The sequence below is a fragment of the Ambystoma mexicanum genome, chromosome 2p (genome assembly GCF_040938575.1).
Source record: "Ambystoma mexicanum isolate Mex_15411 chromosome 2p, UKY_AmexF1_1, whole genome shotgun sequence".
Classification (NCBI taxonomy): Eukaryota; Metazoa; Chordata; class Amphibia; order Caudata; family Ambystomatidae; genus Ambystoma; species Ambystoma mexicanum.
This window is the reverse complement of record NC_090923.1, coordinates 814,771,146-814,785,702: the sequence shown is the minus strand read 5'-3', so window position 1 is coordinate 814,785,702 and position 14,557 is coordinate 814,771,146. Positions and strand designations below refer to the sequence as shown.

General features: G+C 46.7%; 1 protein-coding gene across 3 annotated transcripts in view; it reads right to left on the bottom strand.

Moving 5' to 3' along the window:
* SPTBN4 (spectrin beta, non-erythrocytic 4) overlaps window positions 1-13,846 on the bottom strand; it is a 1,591,326-nt gene extending 1,577,480 nt beyond the window's left edge. The window contains exons 1-2 of one of the 3 annotated variants that reach the window (XM_069644494.1): window positions 13,745-13,846; window positions 13,078-13,303 (exon numbers count right to left, since the gene is read on the bottom strand). The gene's annotated coding sequence lies outside the window, so the exon portion shown is untranslated. The remainder of the gene's footprint in view (window positions 1-13,077; window positions 13,304-13,744) is intronic. The other 2 variants (XM_069644495.1, XM_069644496.1) reach the window with 2 other exon arrangements.
* Between the last annotated feature and the right edge of the window lie 711 nt (window positions 13,847-14,557).

Sequence of the window (14,557 nt, the reverse complement as noted above, 5' to 3'; positions counted from 1 at the left end):
GGCTCCCGCCTCCACACTGCCGACTCCCTCTATCGCCTCGATGTCTAGCACCTTGCTACATTTCTCCTCCCAAGTGGTGAGTGCCAGTGGCTCGGCAGTGCCTCCTGTTGTCAGGGACTCCCGGCGGTGTTGGGACAGCAGTCCCCGCACACTTACCCTCAGATTGTTCCACCTTTTCCGGAAGTCCTCACCATCACAGGGTACACTGGCAACTGCTGTGACCTTCTGGGCAATGTTGTTCCATGTAGCAGTCTGCCGCTGCCCACTGGTCTTTCTTTGCCTGGTTCCATACAGCTTCTCGCAGTGGGCCACTGCCTCATCTGTGAGGACCACAAGCTCACCCTCGCTAAATTTGGGCTTTCTGGGGCAATGTTTGACCCCCTTACCTCTTAACCTCTCCTGAGACATTTTGGATGGTTTGCAGTGCTGGATGGCTGCAGGAAGTGGAGATATTTATTTAATGGATTGTGTTTTCCAAAATGGCAGCCGCGATGCCGGCGGTGATGCACTTTCCGCTAGCAGTAGCGCTATTAGTGCCGGTTTTCTGCCGGTAGCCCTTATTTTGGCGCAATTACTGCTGGGCACTAATAGCGTTAACATCGAAGTCGGGGCGCGTGCACGCCAGGTTTTGATTCCGGCGCTAATATCGCTGCACGACCTGGCGGTAAAGCTATTTGTGCCCAGCAGTAATTACGCCGATTTACCGCCATACTTGTGATGAGGTCCTTGTCTCCTGAGGCCAGAGAAGTCAATAGCACCCATGGTAATAAGTGCAAAATTCAGGGCAAAAGCTGAGCAGGATAATTCGAAACGTGGTCTCCTCACACGTGACTCATAAATAAGAAGCAGTGTCTGTTCATTAGTGTCAGCTATGGAAAAGCACATGCTCAACTCCGTAAAGATTCCCAGAGCAAAGACGTGGGTTACGGTTAGGTTCAAATGGAGACGCCTTGGCCTGTGGCCTAGGAAATTGTGGATGGTATATTAAGGAATTAAAAGAAGCGGCTCTCTGGTGCCCCTCCTCCTACGAATATATTTTGCTCATGTGTTGAGGACCTGCCAAAATGTCCAAAGTTGATGAAGCCGGTACCAACCAATTATTGCTCTCTGATAAGTGCTATCTTACAACTATTGCAGGAGCCTATTAATAACTGCTATGATTTATTCTCCTACCTTATCACCTTTGGGGATGGTCCGAGGTGGGGGCCATCAAAATTCTGTATCCAATGAAAACAAGGGCCAGTATGCATTCTATACGTATACAATTCCCTGCTCCAATTCCACCTTCACGTAGGTTTTAGCAAAGGCTAGTCATTAGATCTCATTACAATGAGTGCGGACCCGTAATGAATGGTGCCGGTAAGGGACCGGCACCGTTCATTACGGGCCGCACTATTACGAGGTCTGCAGCGGGTCCCGCTCTGGAATGCCTGGTAAAACCAGACGTCCTTAGCGGAACCCGCTAGCAGACCAGGATGCTAACAACGGGCCTGTCATTAACGGGCCCGTTGTTAGCATCCTTCCCATTCCCATTGAGCCCTATGGGGGCTCAAATGGGAATGGGGATGTACCGGGTCCGGGTTCCAGGAAAGGGAATTACCGGGCCCTCCAAGGTCGGAATGGCCCGGTAATTCCTCATTCCTGGAACCCGGACCCTGTGCTTCCCTAAAAGCAGCATGGCTACCTCCATACTCGTAATGAGGCCCATTGTGATGTAGTATTCAATAAGAAGCTGACGTTGGGCATGAAATTCTTTGAGAGCGCTAAGACAAATTGTATTTCTTGCTGTATTTCTTGCTGTCCCTGTCCCTGTTTTATACAACTACCTTAGGACAGACCATCCCACTATGCCAACCATCTATTTTCTGCCAAAGGTCCACAAAGCATTCAACACGATTCCAGAAGGCAGACCAATCCTGAGTGGCATAGGAGGAATTACGGAAACACTAGCCCGCTACATCAATAATGTAATACAGCCATTTGTCATGAAAATACCGAGCTACCTGAGGGACACTATGCATACCTTAGAGATCCTTGCCAAAATCAAATGGGAACCGCATTTCTTAATGGCTACGCTTGATGTTAAAGCCCTGTACACATCGATTGACCACGAATTGGCCATAACCAGCATGGGGTTTCTACTAAGACATGAATCAGCTTCACACCTAGACCAGGTTGAAATGACTAAAGCCTTCCTGAACTTCTCTCTCAAGAACAATATATTCATATTCAATGGAGAATATTTTAAGCAGACTAAAGGGATCGCAATGGGAGCCAGTTATGCTCCGGCACTAGCCAACTGCTTTATGCACTCCTATGAACTCAAACATGCAATGAAAGAAGACAAATTCACCAGGCTAATTATCAATTGGGCCAGATTCATAGATGATATCATCTTAATTTGGAAGGGAACTAAAGAAGAACTAAATGAATATATGGGCTATCTCAATACCAATGACTTTGGTATAGAATTAACCAGCCACATTAGCAATATTCAAATTGACTTCCTGGACCTCAAGATTGAAATCAAAGAGAATAAAATCACTACCAGAACTTACCGCAAACCAACGGAAGTAAATTCCACCCTCCATGCACAAAGTTGCCACAGAAAAAGTGTCATTCGCAACATTCCGAAAGGAGAATATATTCGGGCAAGAAGGAACTGTAACACAGATGAATCATTCATAGAAGAATGCAACCTGCTGGATGAAAGATTCGGTAGTCGGGGCTACTCCCATGCAAACCTGGCAGAAGCAAGAAAACAAGCCTGTCTGCTAGAAAGATCAACATTGCTCTCGCCAAAACCCAGAAGACATGATGACAAACCAACAATCAGATTTGTAACAAGATACAACAAAGACAGTTATGCACTACAAAAAATTTTGAGGAAACACTGGGGACTACTCCTCATGGACGAGCATATCAAGTCGCAATTAGAAACATTTCCCAGCATGTCATATAGCAGAGCACCTACACTAAGGACCTTACTGAGCCCCTCCTTTCTTGTAGACAAACGTATCACGGCACAGGACTGGCTCAGTAAAACAACACCAATTGGTTTCACGAAATGCGGGACATGCTCAATGTGCAAGTATGCGACACAGACTCAATGTGCTAAATTCTCAGGCTGCCCAATCTTCAACATCACTGAACACATTAATTGTAGAAGCAAATTTGTAATATATGCAATTATCTGTGTTTGCAACAAAATATACATAGGCAGCACCATCCGGGAGACACGCTTCAGGATTAGAGAACATATGAACAGCATATATTCACAGGACCCCAAACTGCCATTGGCAAACCACTGGCAGAGGAACCACCAAATGGAAAACAAAAGTGACATAAGGTTCATCGGACTAAAGACGGTCCGGCTGGGCCCAAGAGGAGGAGACAGAATCCGAAAACTGAGACAAGAGGAAGCACGTTTAATTTGTCATTTCAGATGTGTGAAAAATGGCCTCAACAAAGACCATGATTTAAATGTCTTCCTGTAAACTTCATGCTCCTCCTTTCCTACATCCTTTCTGACTTCTGACTTCTAATCTCCAACCCCCACAGGGACCATTGATCCTAGTCATGGGCACAACACGGCCCAATAAGCGACCATGCCACACACACCATAATCCAAATTGACCCCACAATTGGGCAAATAGTAACTGATGCCACAATACGCGCTTATTCACAATTATGCACTTCACCAATGGACATAATCGATATTGATTCTTCCAAGGTATTACCCACTCAGGTTCCACTTTTCGACCCCCAGAGACTCTCAATACACCATCAATCAAGCCATTCCACCCAGATCCCTTCTGCTACATAGCCATTGGCTAGGACCAACCCACCCCCGATCCCCAATCCCAACTCACAAGCACTCGCGAGGTCTTTCGCTGATCCGCGGCGCATGCGCAATCTGCTTACTACCACGCGCATGCGCCGGGACCAGCGCCAAGACACTACCCCTCGCGCATGCGCGACCGGAGACCAACGTGAGTCAACAAACAGTTCTTATGGCGCCGCCCGGCGCGGTGTGCAGAAGCAGCAGAGCACCGCCGGGGACGCCAGACAAAGCATACAGGTGAGCCTCCCAATCTGGGGACAGCACGCATCCTTGCTCACCCAAGGACAATGTTTAGCATTAGCGCAGGTTTTTATTTTTAAAAAAATTCACTATTTCTCACTTCTCAACAACAGGAAGATAACTGCGATCTATCTATGGCTGGGTACACACAGGAGCACTCGTCCAAAGGGCCCCTGATGTACATCTAGGACCATCCAATTAGATATTACTACTATTAATACTGCCAACGCGCACAACAGGTGAAACTACACAAGGGCTATTCAGGAAAAGCCCTTGATGTTTTCCACCGGTTTCCTGTGCAATGATCACAGCCAACTTAAACTTAAAATAAACGAATGGGAACAGTGACGCACCATGAGGGGATCCTTCCCCTTTTCAAGATCCCACCTATCCCTTCAACCCCTTGTAATTCCTTCTCTCTCAGGGCCCAACAGGAGCCAGGACTGCCGTAAAGGACAGTTTACAATACAGAACCCCACGGAGGGCACACAGCAAACCGCAACTGGGTAAGAGGCAATTACCTCAATCTATTTCACCACAAGCCCAATTCTAACCAGCTACTTACCTCTCTCGTCTTTTCCTCCCTCCTTTTCTTCCAATGTTTTTCTTCCCTTTTCAAAATGTCTATATATCAACACATCAATGTGTTTTGATGTCATGTTGTTACCTATCACTATGTTTGCACATCACCTAAAACACCACGACTGAAAAATTGTAATATTTCACTACCTGATCACTAATTGAATATTGTTCAGCCTTGAGAACGACCGTAAGGTCGAAACACGTGTCGGCTGACCTCAACTTGCTTAACAAAGTTCTTAATAGTGTTTCTCATAAACACATGTATTTAGAAACAATCACCGGAAAACACCGAACAATAAACGAATTAACTTCGTACCAACCAAAGCGTTGAAAATATTTATTTTTAGCAAGATAGCCGGGAGCAACAAACCCTTCTCTTTCACCTGTTTTATAGTGATTGTTAATAAAACAGGCCTTTGTCATTCCCCTTGACTCTTCCGTTTCTTGAGCCCGGGATTAACCAGCCTATCTGGTCTGCTCAGGGCTGGGATTTTCCACCCGACCATTACATAGTGGTGATTTGGAAGCTCTAAATCCATATTTTCCATTCCACTTCCGTTCCGGATAAATTCCAGGATTTTGGCAGCCAGTATGCTCCTTTCATCAAAAGACTATGCTTCCCAGAATGCCTGGTGCACTGCTTCATCTCCGCCCTTGCAGGTTGAGGTTGGGTGGAGGATAAGGAGTGCCTTTTGCTGGCAAATGCTAGCACACAACACACCTGAGTTGTGTGCTCATTAGCCAGCTTTATAAGACTCTGTTTGATTCTGTTCACCACTGGTCATTGTTGCAGGATTCCTGTTTGTGACTGGTTCCTTGTTCCTAGTTCTTATACTTAGTTTCTAGTTCCTAGTTTCTTATGTCTTGTTCCTGGATCTCTGATTTCGAATTTAGTGTGTCTATTAGTGTTTTCTGCTTCCTGGATTCCCCTTGTTGTCTTCTTCTGTTTTGCAGTTAGTACTTTCCAGTGCTTTCCTTTTACTGTGCAGCCCAGTTTGCCTGTGTTCTTTATTCCTTTAACCGTGCCCTGTTCTGCAGTGTAACATTTATCCCTTAGACACACCTCATTGACAGATTCCCTATTTTGTACCCTTTTCCTTTCCTTCCCTAGATGTGGAGGGGGGGTTGCACTTGTAATTTTGGATTCCCTGCTCCTGTTCCTTGACTACCCCCTGGAGTCTGTTCCTGGATTCCCCTTACACTTCTGTCTTGATTCCCTATTCATTGTTAGGTGTGTTCTGCTGTTGTGCCCTGCTCCCGGTTGAATGTCTTTGTTTTCCTCACTATCCTGTAAGCTCTATGTCTAGTTGTCAGGAGTCCTAAGTTATCCTCCCTTTGCTGTTACAGCTTTTCTTGCTCCCTGTTTGATCAGGGTTTTGAGTGCTTCACTGAAATTCCAGGTGGTGTTTCTCGTCTGTGTAAGTATTGTCTTTAAGTTACTTTATATAACACCAACGGTGTTAGTGCACAGACCCTGTCCTTGCGTGCCCTCTATGTGGGTTTAGGGTTCACAGTAACTGTAACAGCAATTGTGGGTGAGTGGCTTGGTGACTTTCCTTGTGATCTTAAGGTCCTTCAAAGTGCTTACCCCACATCCCCTTTCATACATTTGTATTCTCATCACGATCTATTTCCACATCCTGGGTTTTAGTATACATGTATATTGGTTTCTGAGTTCATGTTGTTTGACACAAAGCGATTCACTGTGTGATCTTGTGCACTTTTCCCTTGCCATAACAACTGCCTCTCATGACAGTAGTCCCTTGTCCCCCCCGGACCTGGGGTGTGTGGTTTGAGCATGCTGCAGGATATGTGCACAGACTGATGTAGATGATGGATTCCCATGTTCATGGTTTTTCAGTTGTCACCAGGTTTTGGTGCCAGCTGGATTGTTGTCAGTTACCAGCTGTGCCCCGTTCTTTGTTGGGCATAATGGCCCTACTATGTTGTGTCCCCTGGCATTATTGTGAGTTGAAATAAAATAATTGGGGTGAGCGTGAGCCCTATCTGGGTTACACCTACTGCCCTTCTCAAGTTGCTGACTTCTGTCTTAGGTGAAGGAGGTGCTCGCCTCCCACTCTGGTTTAGAGGTGACAGGTTTAAGGGATACGAGTTGCCTCCTGTCTGGATCAGATATGGTTGCTTGTGTCTGTGCGTGAAGCACCCTGGTGGGGTGAACATTTGGTGGCGTTCCAGCCTCATCCCTACCAGTAGTTTGGTTTATCCTGCCTGGAAGTGGTGATGGGCATGGTCGCTGCTTTCAGGGAAAATCTCTGGTCCTGGTCTATTTACATTTGGGGAGTCCCTATGAGCCATATGAATGGCCTTGTCTAGCTAGAGGTGCTTGAAGTAGAGTTGAACCCAGGGTGTCTAAGATGTGTGATAGGTGTCTGTGACATATGCAGAGGCAGACAAGGTGGTTTGGACAGGTTTACTTGCATTTCTATCCTCTGATGAGTGTCTGCCCTGGTACTCAGTCGGCAATCAAGGACCCTGGCAGCCTTTTTAAAGCCCTTTTGAATCACCTTTTTCAATGGTTAGGATACTGCAGGCCAGTAGTCAGTGTGCAATCTCAAATAGGGGGTCTTTCTGGGAGGCTATTCATGATCATCTGGCTCTGGGAATTGAGTGTGGCTGTTGTCCTTTTATGCTGTAGGGAGGGCTAGAACTCCATCATGCACAGTTTGTTCCTTGGGTCTCATCGACTTGGAAGTTGGCCTTGTGATGCCTTCCTCCCTGGTCTTTTATCTGTGGCTTCTGAGATTCTGTGGCAGTCCCTGGGCCGGAAGTGGTCCTGTTGAGTGGTTTGGAATGTGTATACCTATAGCACCTGGGATCTTCTGCCCCTGCCCAGTTGGTTTCTGCGTGGGCTGCCATCCACCTTCCCTCCTTTCTTTCCGTGAGATGGTTGCTGGGTACTCTCTAGGATGCCCGCTGCACCTGCTTCGGGGGGAGGCCATTCCTTTCCGATCTTTGGAATACTCCATAGAGTAAGTACTGTGGCAAAGAAACGGATGTGGAGGTTATGGTCTGAATGTTTACCAGTAATCTTCATTACTAAGTTACATTACAAGGGACTTGCTTGGAATATGGCGAGGAAGGACCAGATACAGAAATGAGGGCAGCGGAAGGGGCGGTGTGCGAGCGCACTCGCTGAGTTTTGGCATTGCGCGCGTCCGCAGTATGCCTTGCTGCAGATTCCTGGCATGTTCCCCCCACTCTTGCCGGCTGTCGGAATTTTGCTTGGTGTAGCCGGCTTGCCACAAGTTCCGGGCATGCTGCTTGCCTGCCTGAACTGCTGCTGGCATTTTCGTCTGGGTAGCGCCATTTGGGCTTGTGAGTGGAGGGCTGGGGTCAGGCTGTTGGTCGCACACCTCGGTCCACACTCCCACACTGCTTTGGCATAGAACGGAGGGCACTCATGAAGAACTGGAAAAATCTGCCTACGGTATTACAATAACTAGGCATGTGGCATGTGGTAGAAGTCATGCTACGATTGTGAGGCTTTGGAATGTTAATTTATTAACCCCTCAAGTGACATACCTACAATATATTGTCTGGTGCCTTGTGTCACCTTTGTCTTCCTGCTTATCCCTAAAGAGAACAGAAGGTTATATCTTATAATGCCAATTACTAGGGCTAATTCTGTGAAACGAATGGGTGCGTAAATTGTGGAATTGCCTCTCTAGTCAAAGAGTGCTGACTTGGGGACCAAGAAGGAATCGACATCTGAAAAGTTGAAATCTAGGACTTTGGAGATGATCCACCTAGGTTAAGTACTTCCCCCACCTATGTGGGATTGTTTTTCGTCCATCCCTATGACAAGCCTTGAGCTGACTATGGAAGAAGTGGTTTGCAGAAATGAACATGCAGGTCCATTAGGTGTTTCATCAGCCGAGAGTCAATCTGGATTTCACAACTATGTAACTTTGGCTGTTTCCAAGGCGATGCAGTCACCCTAGAGGTGTGTGGAAACTGTTCTTGCTGAGGCCCTCGCACAGGTTCATTTGGATAGAAAGGGTGTGGATGTTTGATCTTTTTGTGTGGTGAGCTGGCAATCCATCAAAGAGAAGATCATTTTTGATCTTAATCAATGCAAATATAGTTTTGACTTCGGTCGATGTGTGGACTCCTTTGACACAGTGCTAATGAAGGCACCTATTGAAAGGATTGACTTTCAGTGCCAAACTGATTCAAATGAAAATCAGGCCCCGCCCCATCGTGTGGATACAGCCATTCAAACAGAACGGGCCGATACTAGTTGTGAAGCGACTAGTGTGAATAAAAGCACTGAAATCTCAACCAATGTGACCTGCTCTGTTCCAGGTGTTTTATCAGTGCCTGCACTTGCAGACTCGCCATGTGTTGGGGAGGGATAATCGTATTAAAAAAGTCCACAATGCCAGAGATATCAAATATACACCGAAAGAGCGCTCATTATGGACCACAGGAACATTGTTCCAGCTGACGTGGATACACCGAAGAGGACTGAGACTAGAGAAGCTTTAAGAAATGCTGTTTTATCCTGGCTTCACATGAGAGTGGGCCATAGTAACATCAGGCTGCAAGATCCCAGACTTCTTCGGAGCATGCAAATCCTGGACTGGTGTACAAGAGTAATACTGACTGTATTGCCATGGCTGTGGCCAGAGCAATTTGCTGGCAATTCTGAGTTGTAACAAAAAGCTGAAGAACTTATCAACTGTGTCCAGTCTAAGATTGGTACTTCACTGATAGGTTGAATCTTTTTATTTTTGCCTTCTTTTGGAGAATTTGTCTTTCTTTGGAGGTGTGGGGGTGTGGGTGGCTGAAGCCCTAAGGTGGATCTTTGTATTCTTGTAATTTTTGCCCATGTGAATGCTGAGATGTTTTACTTTATGGTGTTGTTTTTCTTTGTTATTGTATATGTTGCATTGTTTGTCTAGCGCTCTCAGGCCTATGGGCGGGTGGCACTTTAAAAAAATTACACTAAACTATTACTCCTCGTCCTTCTCTTCCTCGTCACAGTACTGGCAACCTCCTCTGCATCCCCAGTGATAAGATTGTCCCGAAGTCTTTGGTATAGATAGGGGGATCATGGGACAGGTCAGGTGGTTTATACCCCAGGCTTTGAGGGGAGCTCCAAAAGGAGGAAAAAAAGAACAATTCTTGTGAAAGGGTTCTGTCAGAAGGCAGCGCGCTTTTATAGAGTAAGTACTGTTACGAGGAAAAGTATGGCTAGGAGTAATGAAGATTACCAGTAAGAAATCAGAGCGTTCCAGTACAAATCTGGCATTCTCACAACGAAAATGTAAGCCTTGAAAGATGTGGCACATATCATGGCCATCCCCGTGTCTTGCTGGCTTTCACAAATAAAAACAACACAAAACAATGCGTGGTGCCACGACTGCCGCAGTCAGGCTCCTCGGCATCTTGCCTGGAGTAAGTTTTGTACTAGCGGATATGCGGATCAATAGCACAGAGCCCAGGGCGAACACTGGGCACACATAGCTCCTCTGCCCAGCCCGCTACTCTGCTTTCGGGGATGAGGGATTACATTTCCACCAAGATGTGGGGGAAGGGCAATGACAAAGGGGCCATCAAACCTCACTGAATGAAATGAATGCAAGCAGCCACGTTCATGATGCCACGGGCGCGCTATTCTAACGGCGACAGGCCTCAATTGAGCAAATGCACATGATGCCAGCATCCACTCTTCATCACGTGCACCTGCCGGTGGCGGTGCCCTTTTGCAGGAGTGCTCCACCGCCTGCCACCCCCCACCCCCCCCCCAACCACCATGCAAAGAAAGCAATACGCCTGTGAATTAAAATGACAATACCAAGCAAAGAGGCAGCTGCTTAAAGACCCAGATGCAGCTAGCGAACAAAGCATTAAAACACCTCTTATCTCCCCCTCCAGCCCCATCTCACTGCTCCCTTATCAGGTGAACATCACGCCTGGAAACCCACTGGTGCCGGCGGGAGGCCGCTCGTCTCATTCCTCACACCCTCACCATCTCCTCCATTCAGTTATGCAGCTAACATCACTGCATGCATTGGCTTGCAGCCTAGCTGTTCTTCCATTACAAGTATGCGACTACAAGAGCCAGCATGCAAAGTGCAGTAGGCTACAGAAGCAGAAAGGATGCACGCGCTCCTACTGTAATAGTGGCAGAGTAAAGGTAACTGCGCTTACCCACAGGATGGCCAGGCCATCACAGCATTATTAATAAGTGCTGGGCGGCAACCGTACGCGAAAGAGGAACAACTTAATTAACAGCGTGATGGACACATGCCCTCACCTGAGTGACGCAATGCTTAGTCTCTGTGCTGGCATGCAATGCCGGACACATCGTGGCATGGTTTGTATCCAGGGAACGGCGACGCTATGCGGGTGTCACTGCCACGTACAGTTGCAATGAAGCAGAGGCCTATCAGAAATGATCTTTTTTATGTATGTATTATGATAGGGCCGAATAGATTAAATGTTAAACCATAGGCACTTAGTTACTATTAACATATCTGAGCCATGACAACGTCGGCATGAGAATAAATACACACACATCGATAATAGAATATATTTACAATTTAATAAAAGAACAGGTCGTGACATTCATGCCATTTAAATAATGCCATATGCAACCCCTGTCCTACAATTAGACGGGTCATCGTTCAGTAATGACATCACTGCCCCTAAAAAGTCAGGTAACGCAACCGCTGTATAAGCTATAGCTGTACAATAAGGGAAACTGCGAGATAAGCAAGAGCTGTATAAGTGAGAGGACTATATTTAGTTGTATACGCTGTATATCCTGCATAATAAACGAGGGCTGTATGCTATGCCTTATACGCTGGCAGGAGGTGCATAAGTGAGAGGTCTATATTTAGTTGTATGCGCTGTATATGCTGCATAATAAACGAGGGCTGTATACTAAGCCGTATACGCTCGCAGGAGATGCATAAGTGAGTGGTCTATATTTAGTTGTATACGCTGTATATCCTGCATAATAAACGAGGGCTGTATGCTATGCCTTATACGCTGGCAGGAGGTGCATAAGTGAGAGGTCTATATTTAGTTGTATGCGCTGTATATGCTGCATAATAAACGAGGGCTGTATACTAAGCCGTATACGCTGGCAGGAGGTTCATACGTGAGAGGTGTATATTTAGTTGTATATGCTGTATATGCTGCATAATAAACGAGGGCTGTATACTATGCCTTATACGCTGGCAGGAGGTGCATAAGTGAGAGGTGTATATTTAGTTGTATACGCTGTATATGCTGCATAATAAACGAGGGCTGTATACTATGCCTTATACGCTGGCAGGAGGTGCATAAGTGAGAGGTGTATATTTAGTTGTATACGCTGTATATGCTGCATAATAAACGAGGGCTGTATACTAAGCCGTATACGCTCGCAGGAGATGCATAAGTGAGAGGTCTATATTTAGTTGTACACGTTGGATATGCTGCATAACAAGCTTGAGCTGTATACTAGGCCTTATGCGCTGTCAAGAGCTGTATAAGTGAGAGGTCTATAGTTGTATACGCTTTATATGCTGTATAATAAGCGAGAGCTGTCAACTCTTCATGCAATTTCCAAAAATGACTACATAAGCATGATCTGTGAAAGATGGCATCTTGTATGAAACGCCATGACGAGTATGAAAGGATTCACAAAAATAAGGTGTAAGAACGCAAAACAAATAGGATTGTGCGTTTACTGACCCCAGGTTGTATGAAAGCACTGCCCTGAAGCAAGGCGGACACAGGGCAGGCAACACACATACGACGTGACACATGGGCCACTCCACCGCTGCCCACCCCTTGCTATCTTGGTCGTGCGATGTGTGGGGTCGTGTAAAGACAGCGCGGGAAAGTCATCATGTTATCTAAGCATTAGTGACAGGACCGTGCAGTATTAATGCATATGGCATTATTACAGACCGCCCTCTCTTAGGAGGGTCGCCGTGCAACACCATTATAGGTGCCTAGAGGTCACACAAAAACCGCATGGACCAAGCACGGATTGAATACAACTGCAGAATTATTCGTGTGTACAAAGCAACATAACCAACTCTACATAAGCATATCCTGCGTTTCTGCCAGGGTCTACATGTGCCGACGAGATATATTCCATATACAGCAGGTCCCACCCTATGTACAATAACAGCCTAACACACCCACCTGCCTGTACCGCAGTGCTGCATGTGCAGTCTGGGAGCCGGACAACAGCATTTGCGGTAGCCCACGCCGCTTCCACACTATGCATAATACAGTTCTTGTCATTTCACACCCGCACCATGCCTCCCACAAAGCAGTCCCGTTCACCCACTCTGCTCCATGCATTCGCCGGTAGCCCACCTTCATGCAAGCAAAGGCACGCTCCATGCCCGAAAACACAGTATTGACTAGCAGGTCCTACTCACATAAAGTCTCCCCTGTATTCACTCACGGGTGTTGCTCTTGCACGCAATCGCTGCCGGGTCTCGTGTGCATACATTCACAGCCACTGATGGGTATCTCGCGCATCGAATCACAGGCGGGGGTTCCTGCACGCAATCCCTGGCAGGATCCCACTACGTGCAATACAGGCAGGGCTCTCATCCTCGTTAAACGGGCATATGTCTGGCTGCAATCACGGATAGGTCCACCCTGCGAGAAATCACAGAAAATCCATCACATGCGGGGAGGGCCCTCGGGCAGGCACCCACACTGGCATGCCATTACTGGCAGACCCTTCTTGCGTGCACAGACTATTGCACTGCAAAACTAACAAGTCCCTGCTCCTGGCAGTCACTGACATGTTCCTTCTTCACTTCCAAACAGACCCCGCTGCTTCCTATGCTGTCATAACCCTAGCGCAAATGCCTTTAAAAAAATCACAGACAGTCCATTCCTGTGTACAATCCCAGACGCGAGTGTCTCCCCTGCATACAATCACTATCACACACATCCCTTTGGTATGCATTCCCCGGCAAGGAAATCCCTACGGCATGCACTGCAGCGCAGCATGTGCATTTATGCAGAGCGGGCTACTAAAGCCACACTGTACTGTTGACCCGTTATAAATAATAGAAACTCATTTAATCTCACCTTGAGCCAGGCCCCCCGACAGCTGCAACTGCATCCACCCTCATTCCAGCTACAGGGATGCTGCTGCTGCTGCCGCCGCTGATGCTGTCCGGATGATGCATCTCCAGCATCCACTGGTACCCTCCTGGCCATGGAAATAGAAAAGGGACCAGGCTCGCATCACCTGCAAAGAGCCCACAGATTACATTACGCAACGCAGCGGCCATTCCAGTAGTGGTCATGTCCTCATATAGTCAACACAAAATGTGACCTTAAAACTTCATGTATACGGAATATTGTGTTGAAGTCATTTATATCCCAATCAGATTTTTTACCGATATTTATAGATACGTATTTTAAAGCAACTATTAGATACAAAGTACTTTTATCACATCAATATAAATGTTCTACACGCACTTTTCGGCATCTTCTCCTTGTCGAATCGTTTTATTATTTATATAAAATGTTTTTTTTCTATTGTGCTATCCATGCATTCCATACGAATTTACTTCAAAGTGGCCTTCCTGTTAGTTCATTAACGACTTGGTGGACTCCGAGCGTGCGTGCGCCGCTGTAGTCCTGCTGTGAATTCTCTGAAGGGTACCTTGTCTAATGCCTTCCTCAAAGAGCGCGCGTGCCTATCATTTTAACGTCGGGCTTGTTGGTAGAGTGAGTCAGGTTTTATTGGGTGGTTTGAGGGAGGGGCTCTCGGGTAGTAGGGATAGCCCCCAGGCGACAGACTGAATTGTATCTGATGCGAGTCCTATGACAGGCAAGCAAACCATCAAATCTAGAAAGTTCTGGACGGGAAGTCCCAGCATGTACCGAAACAGG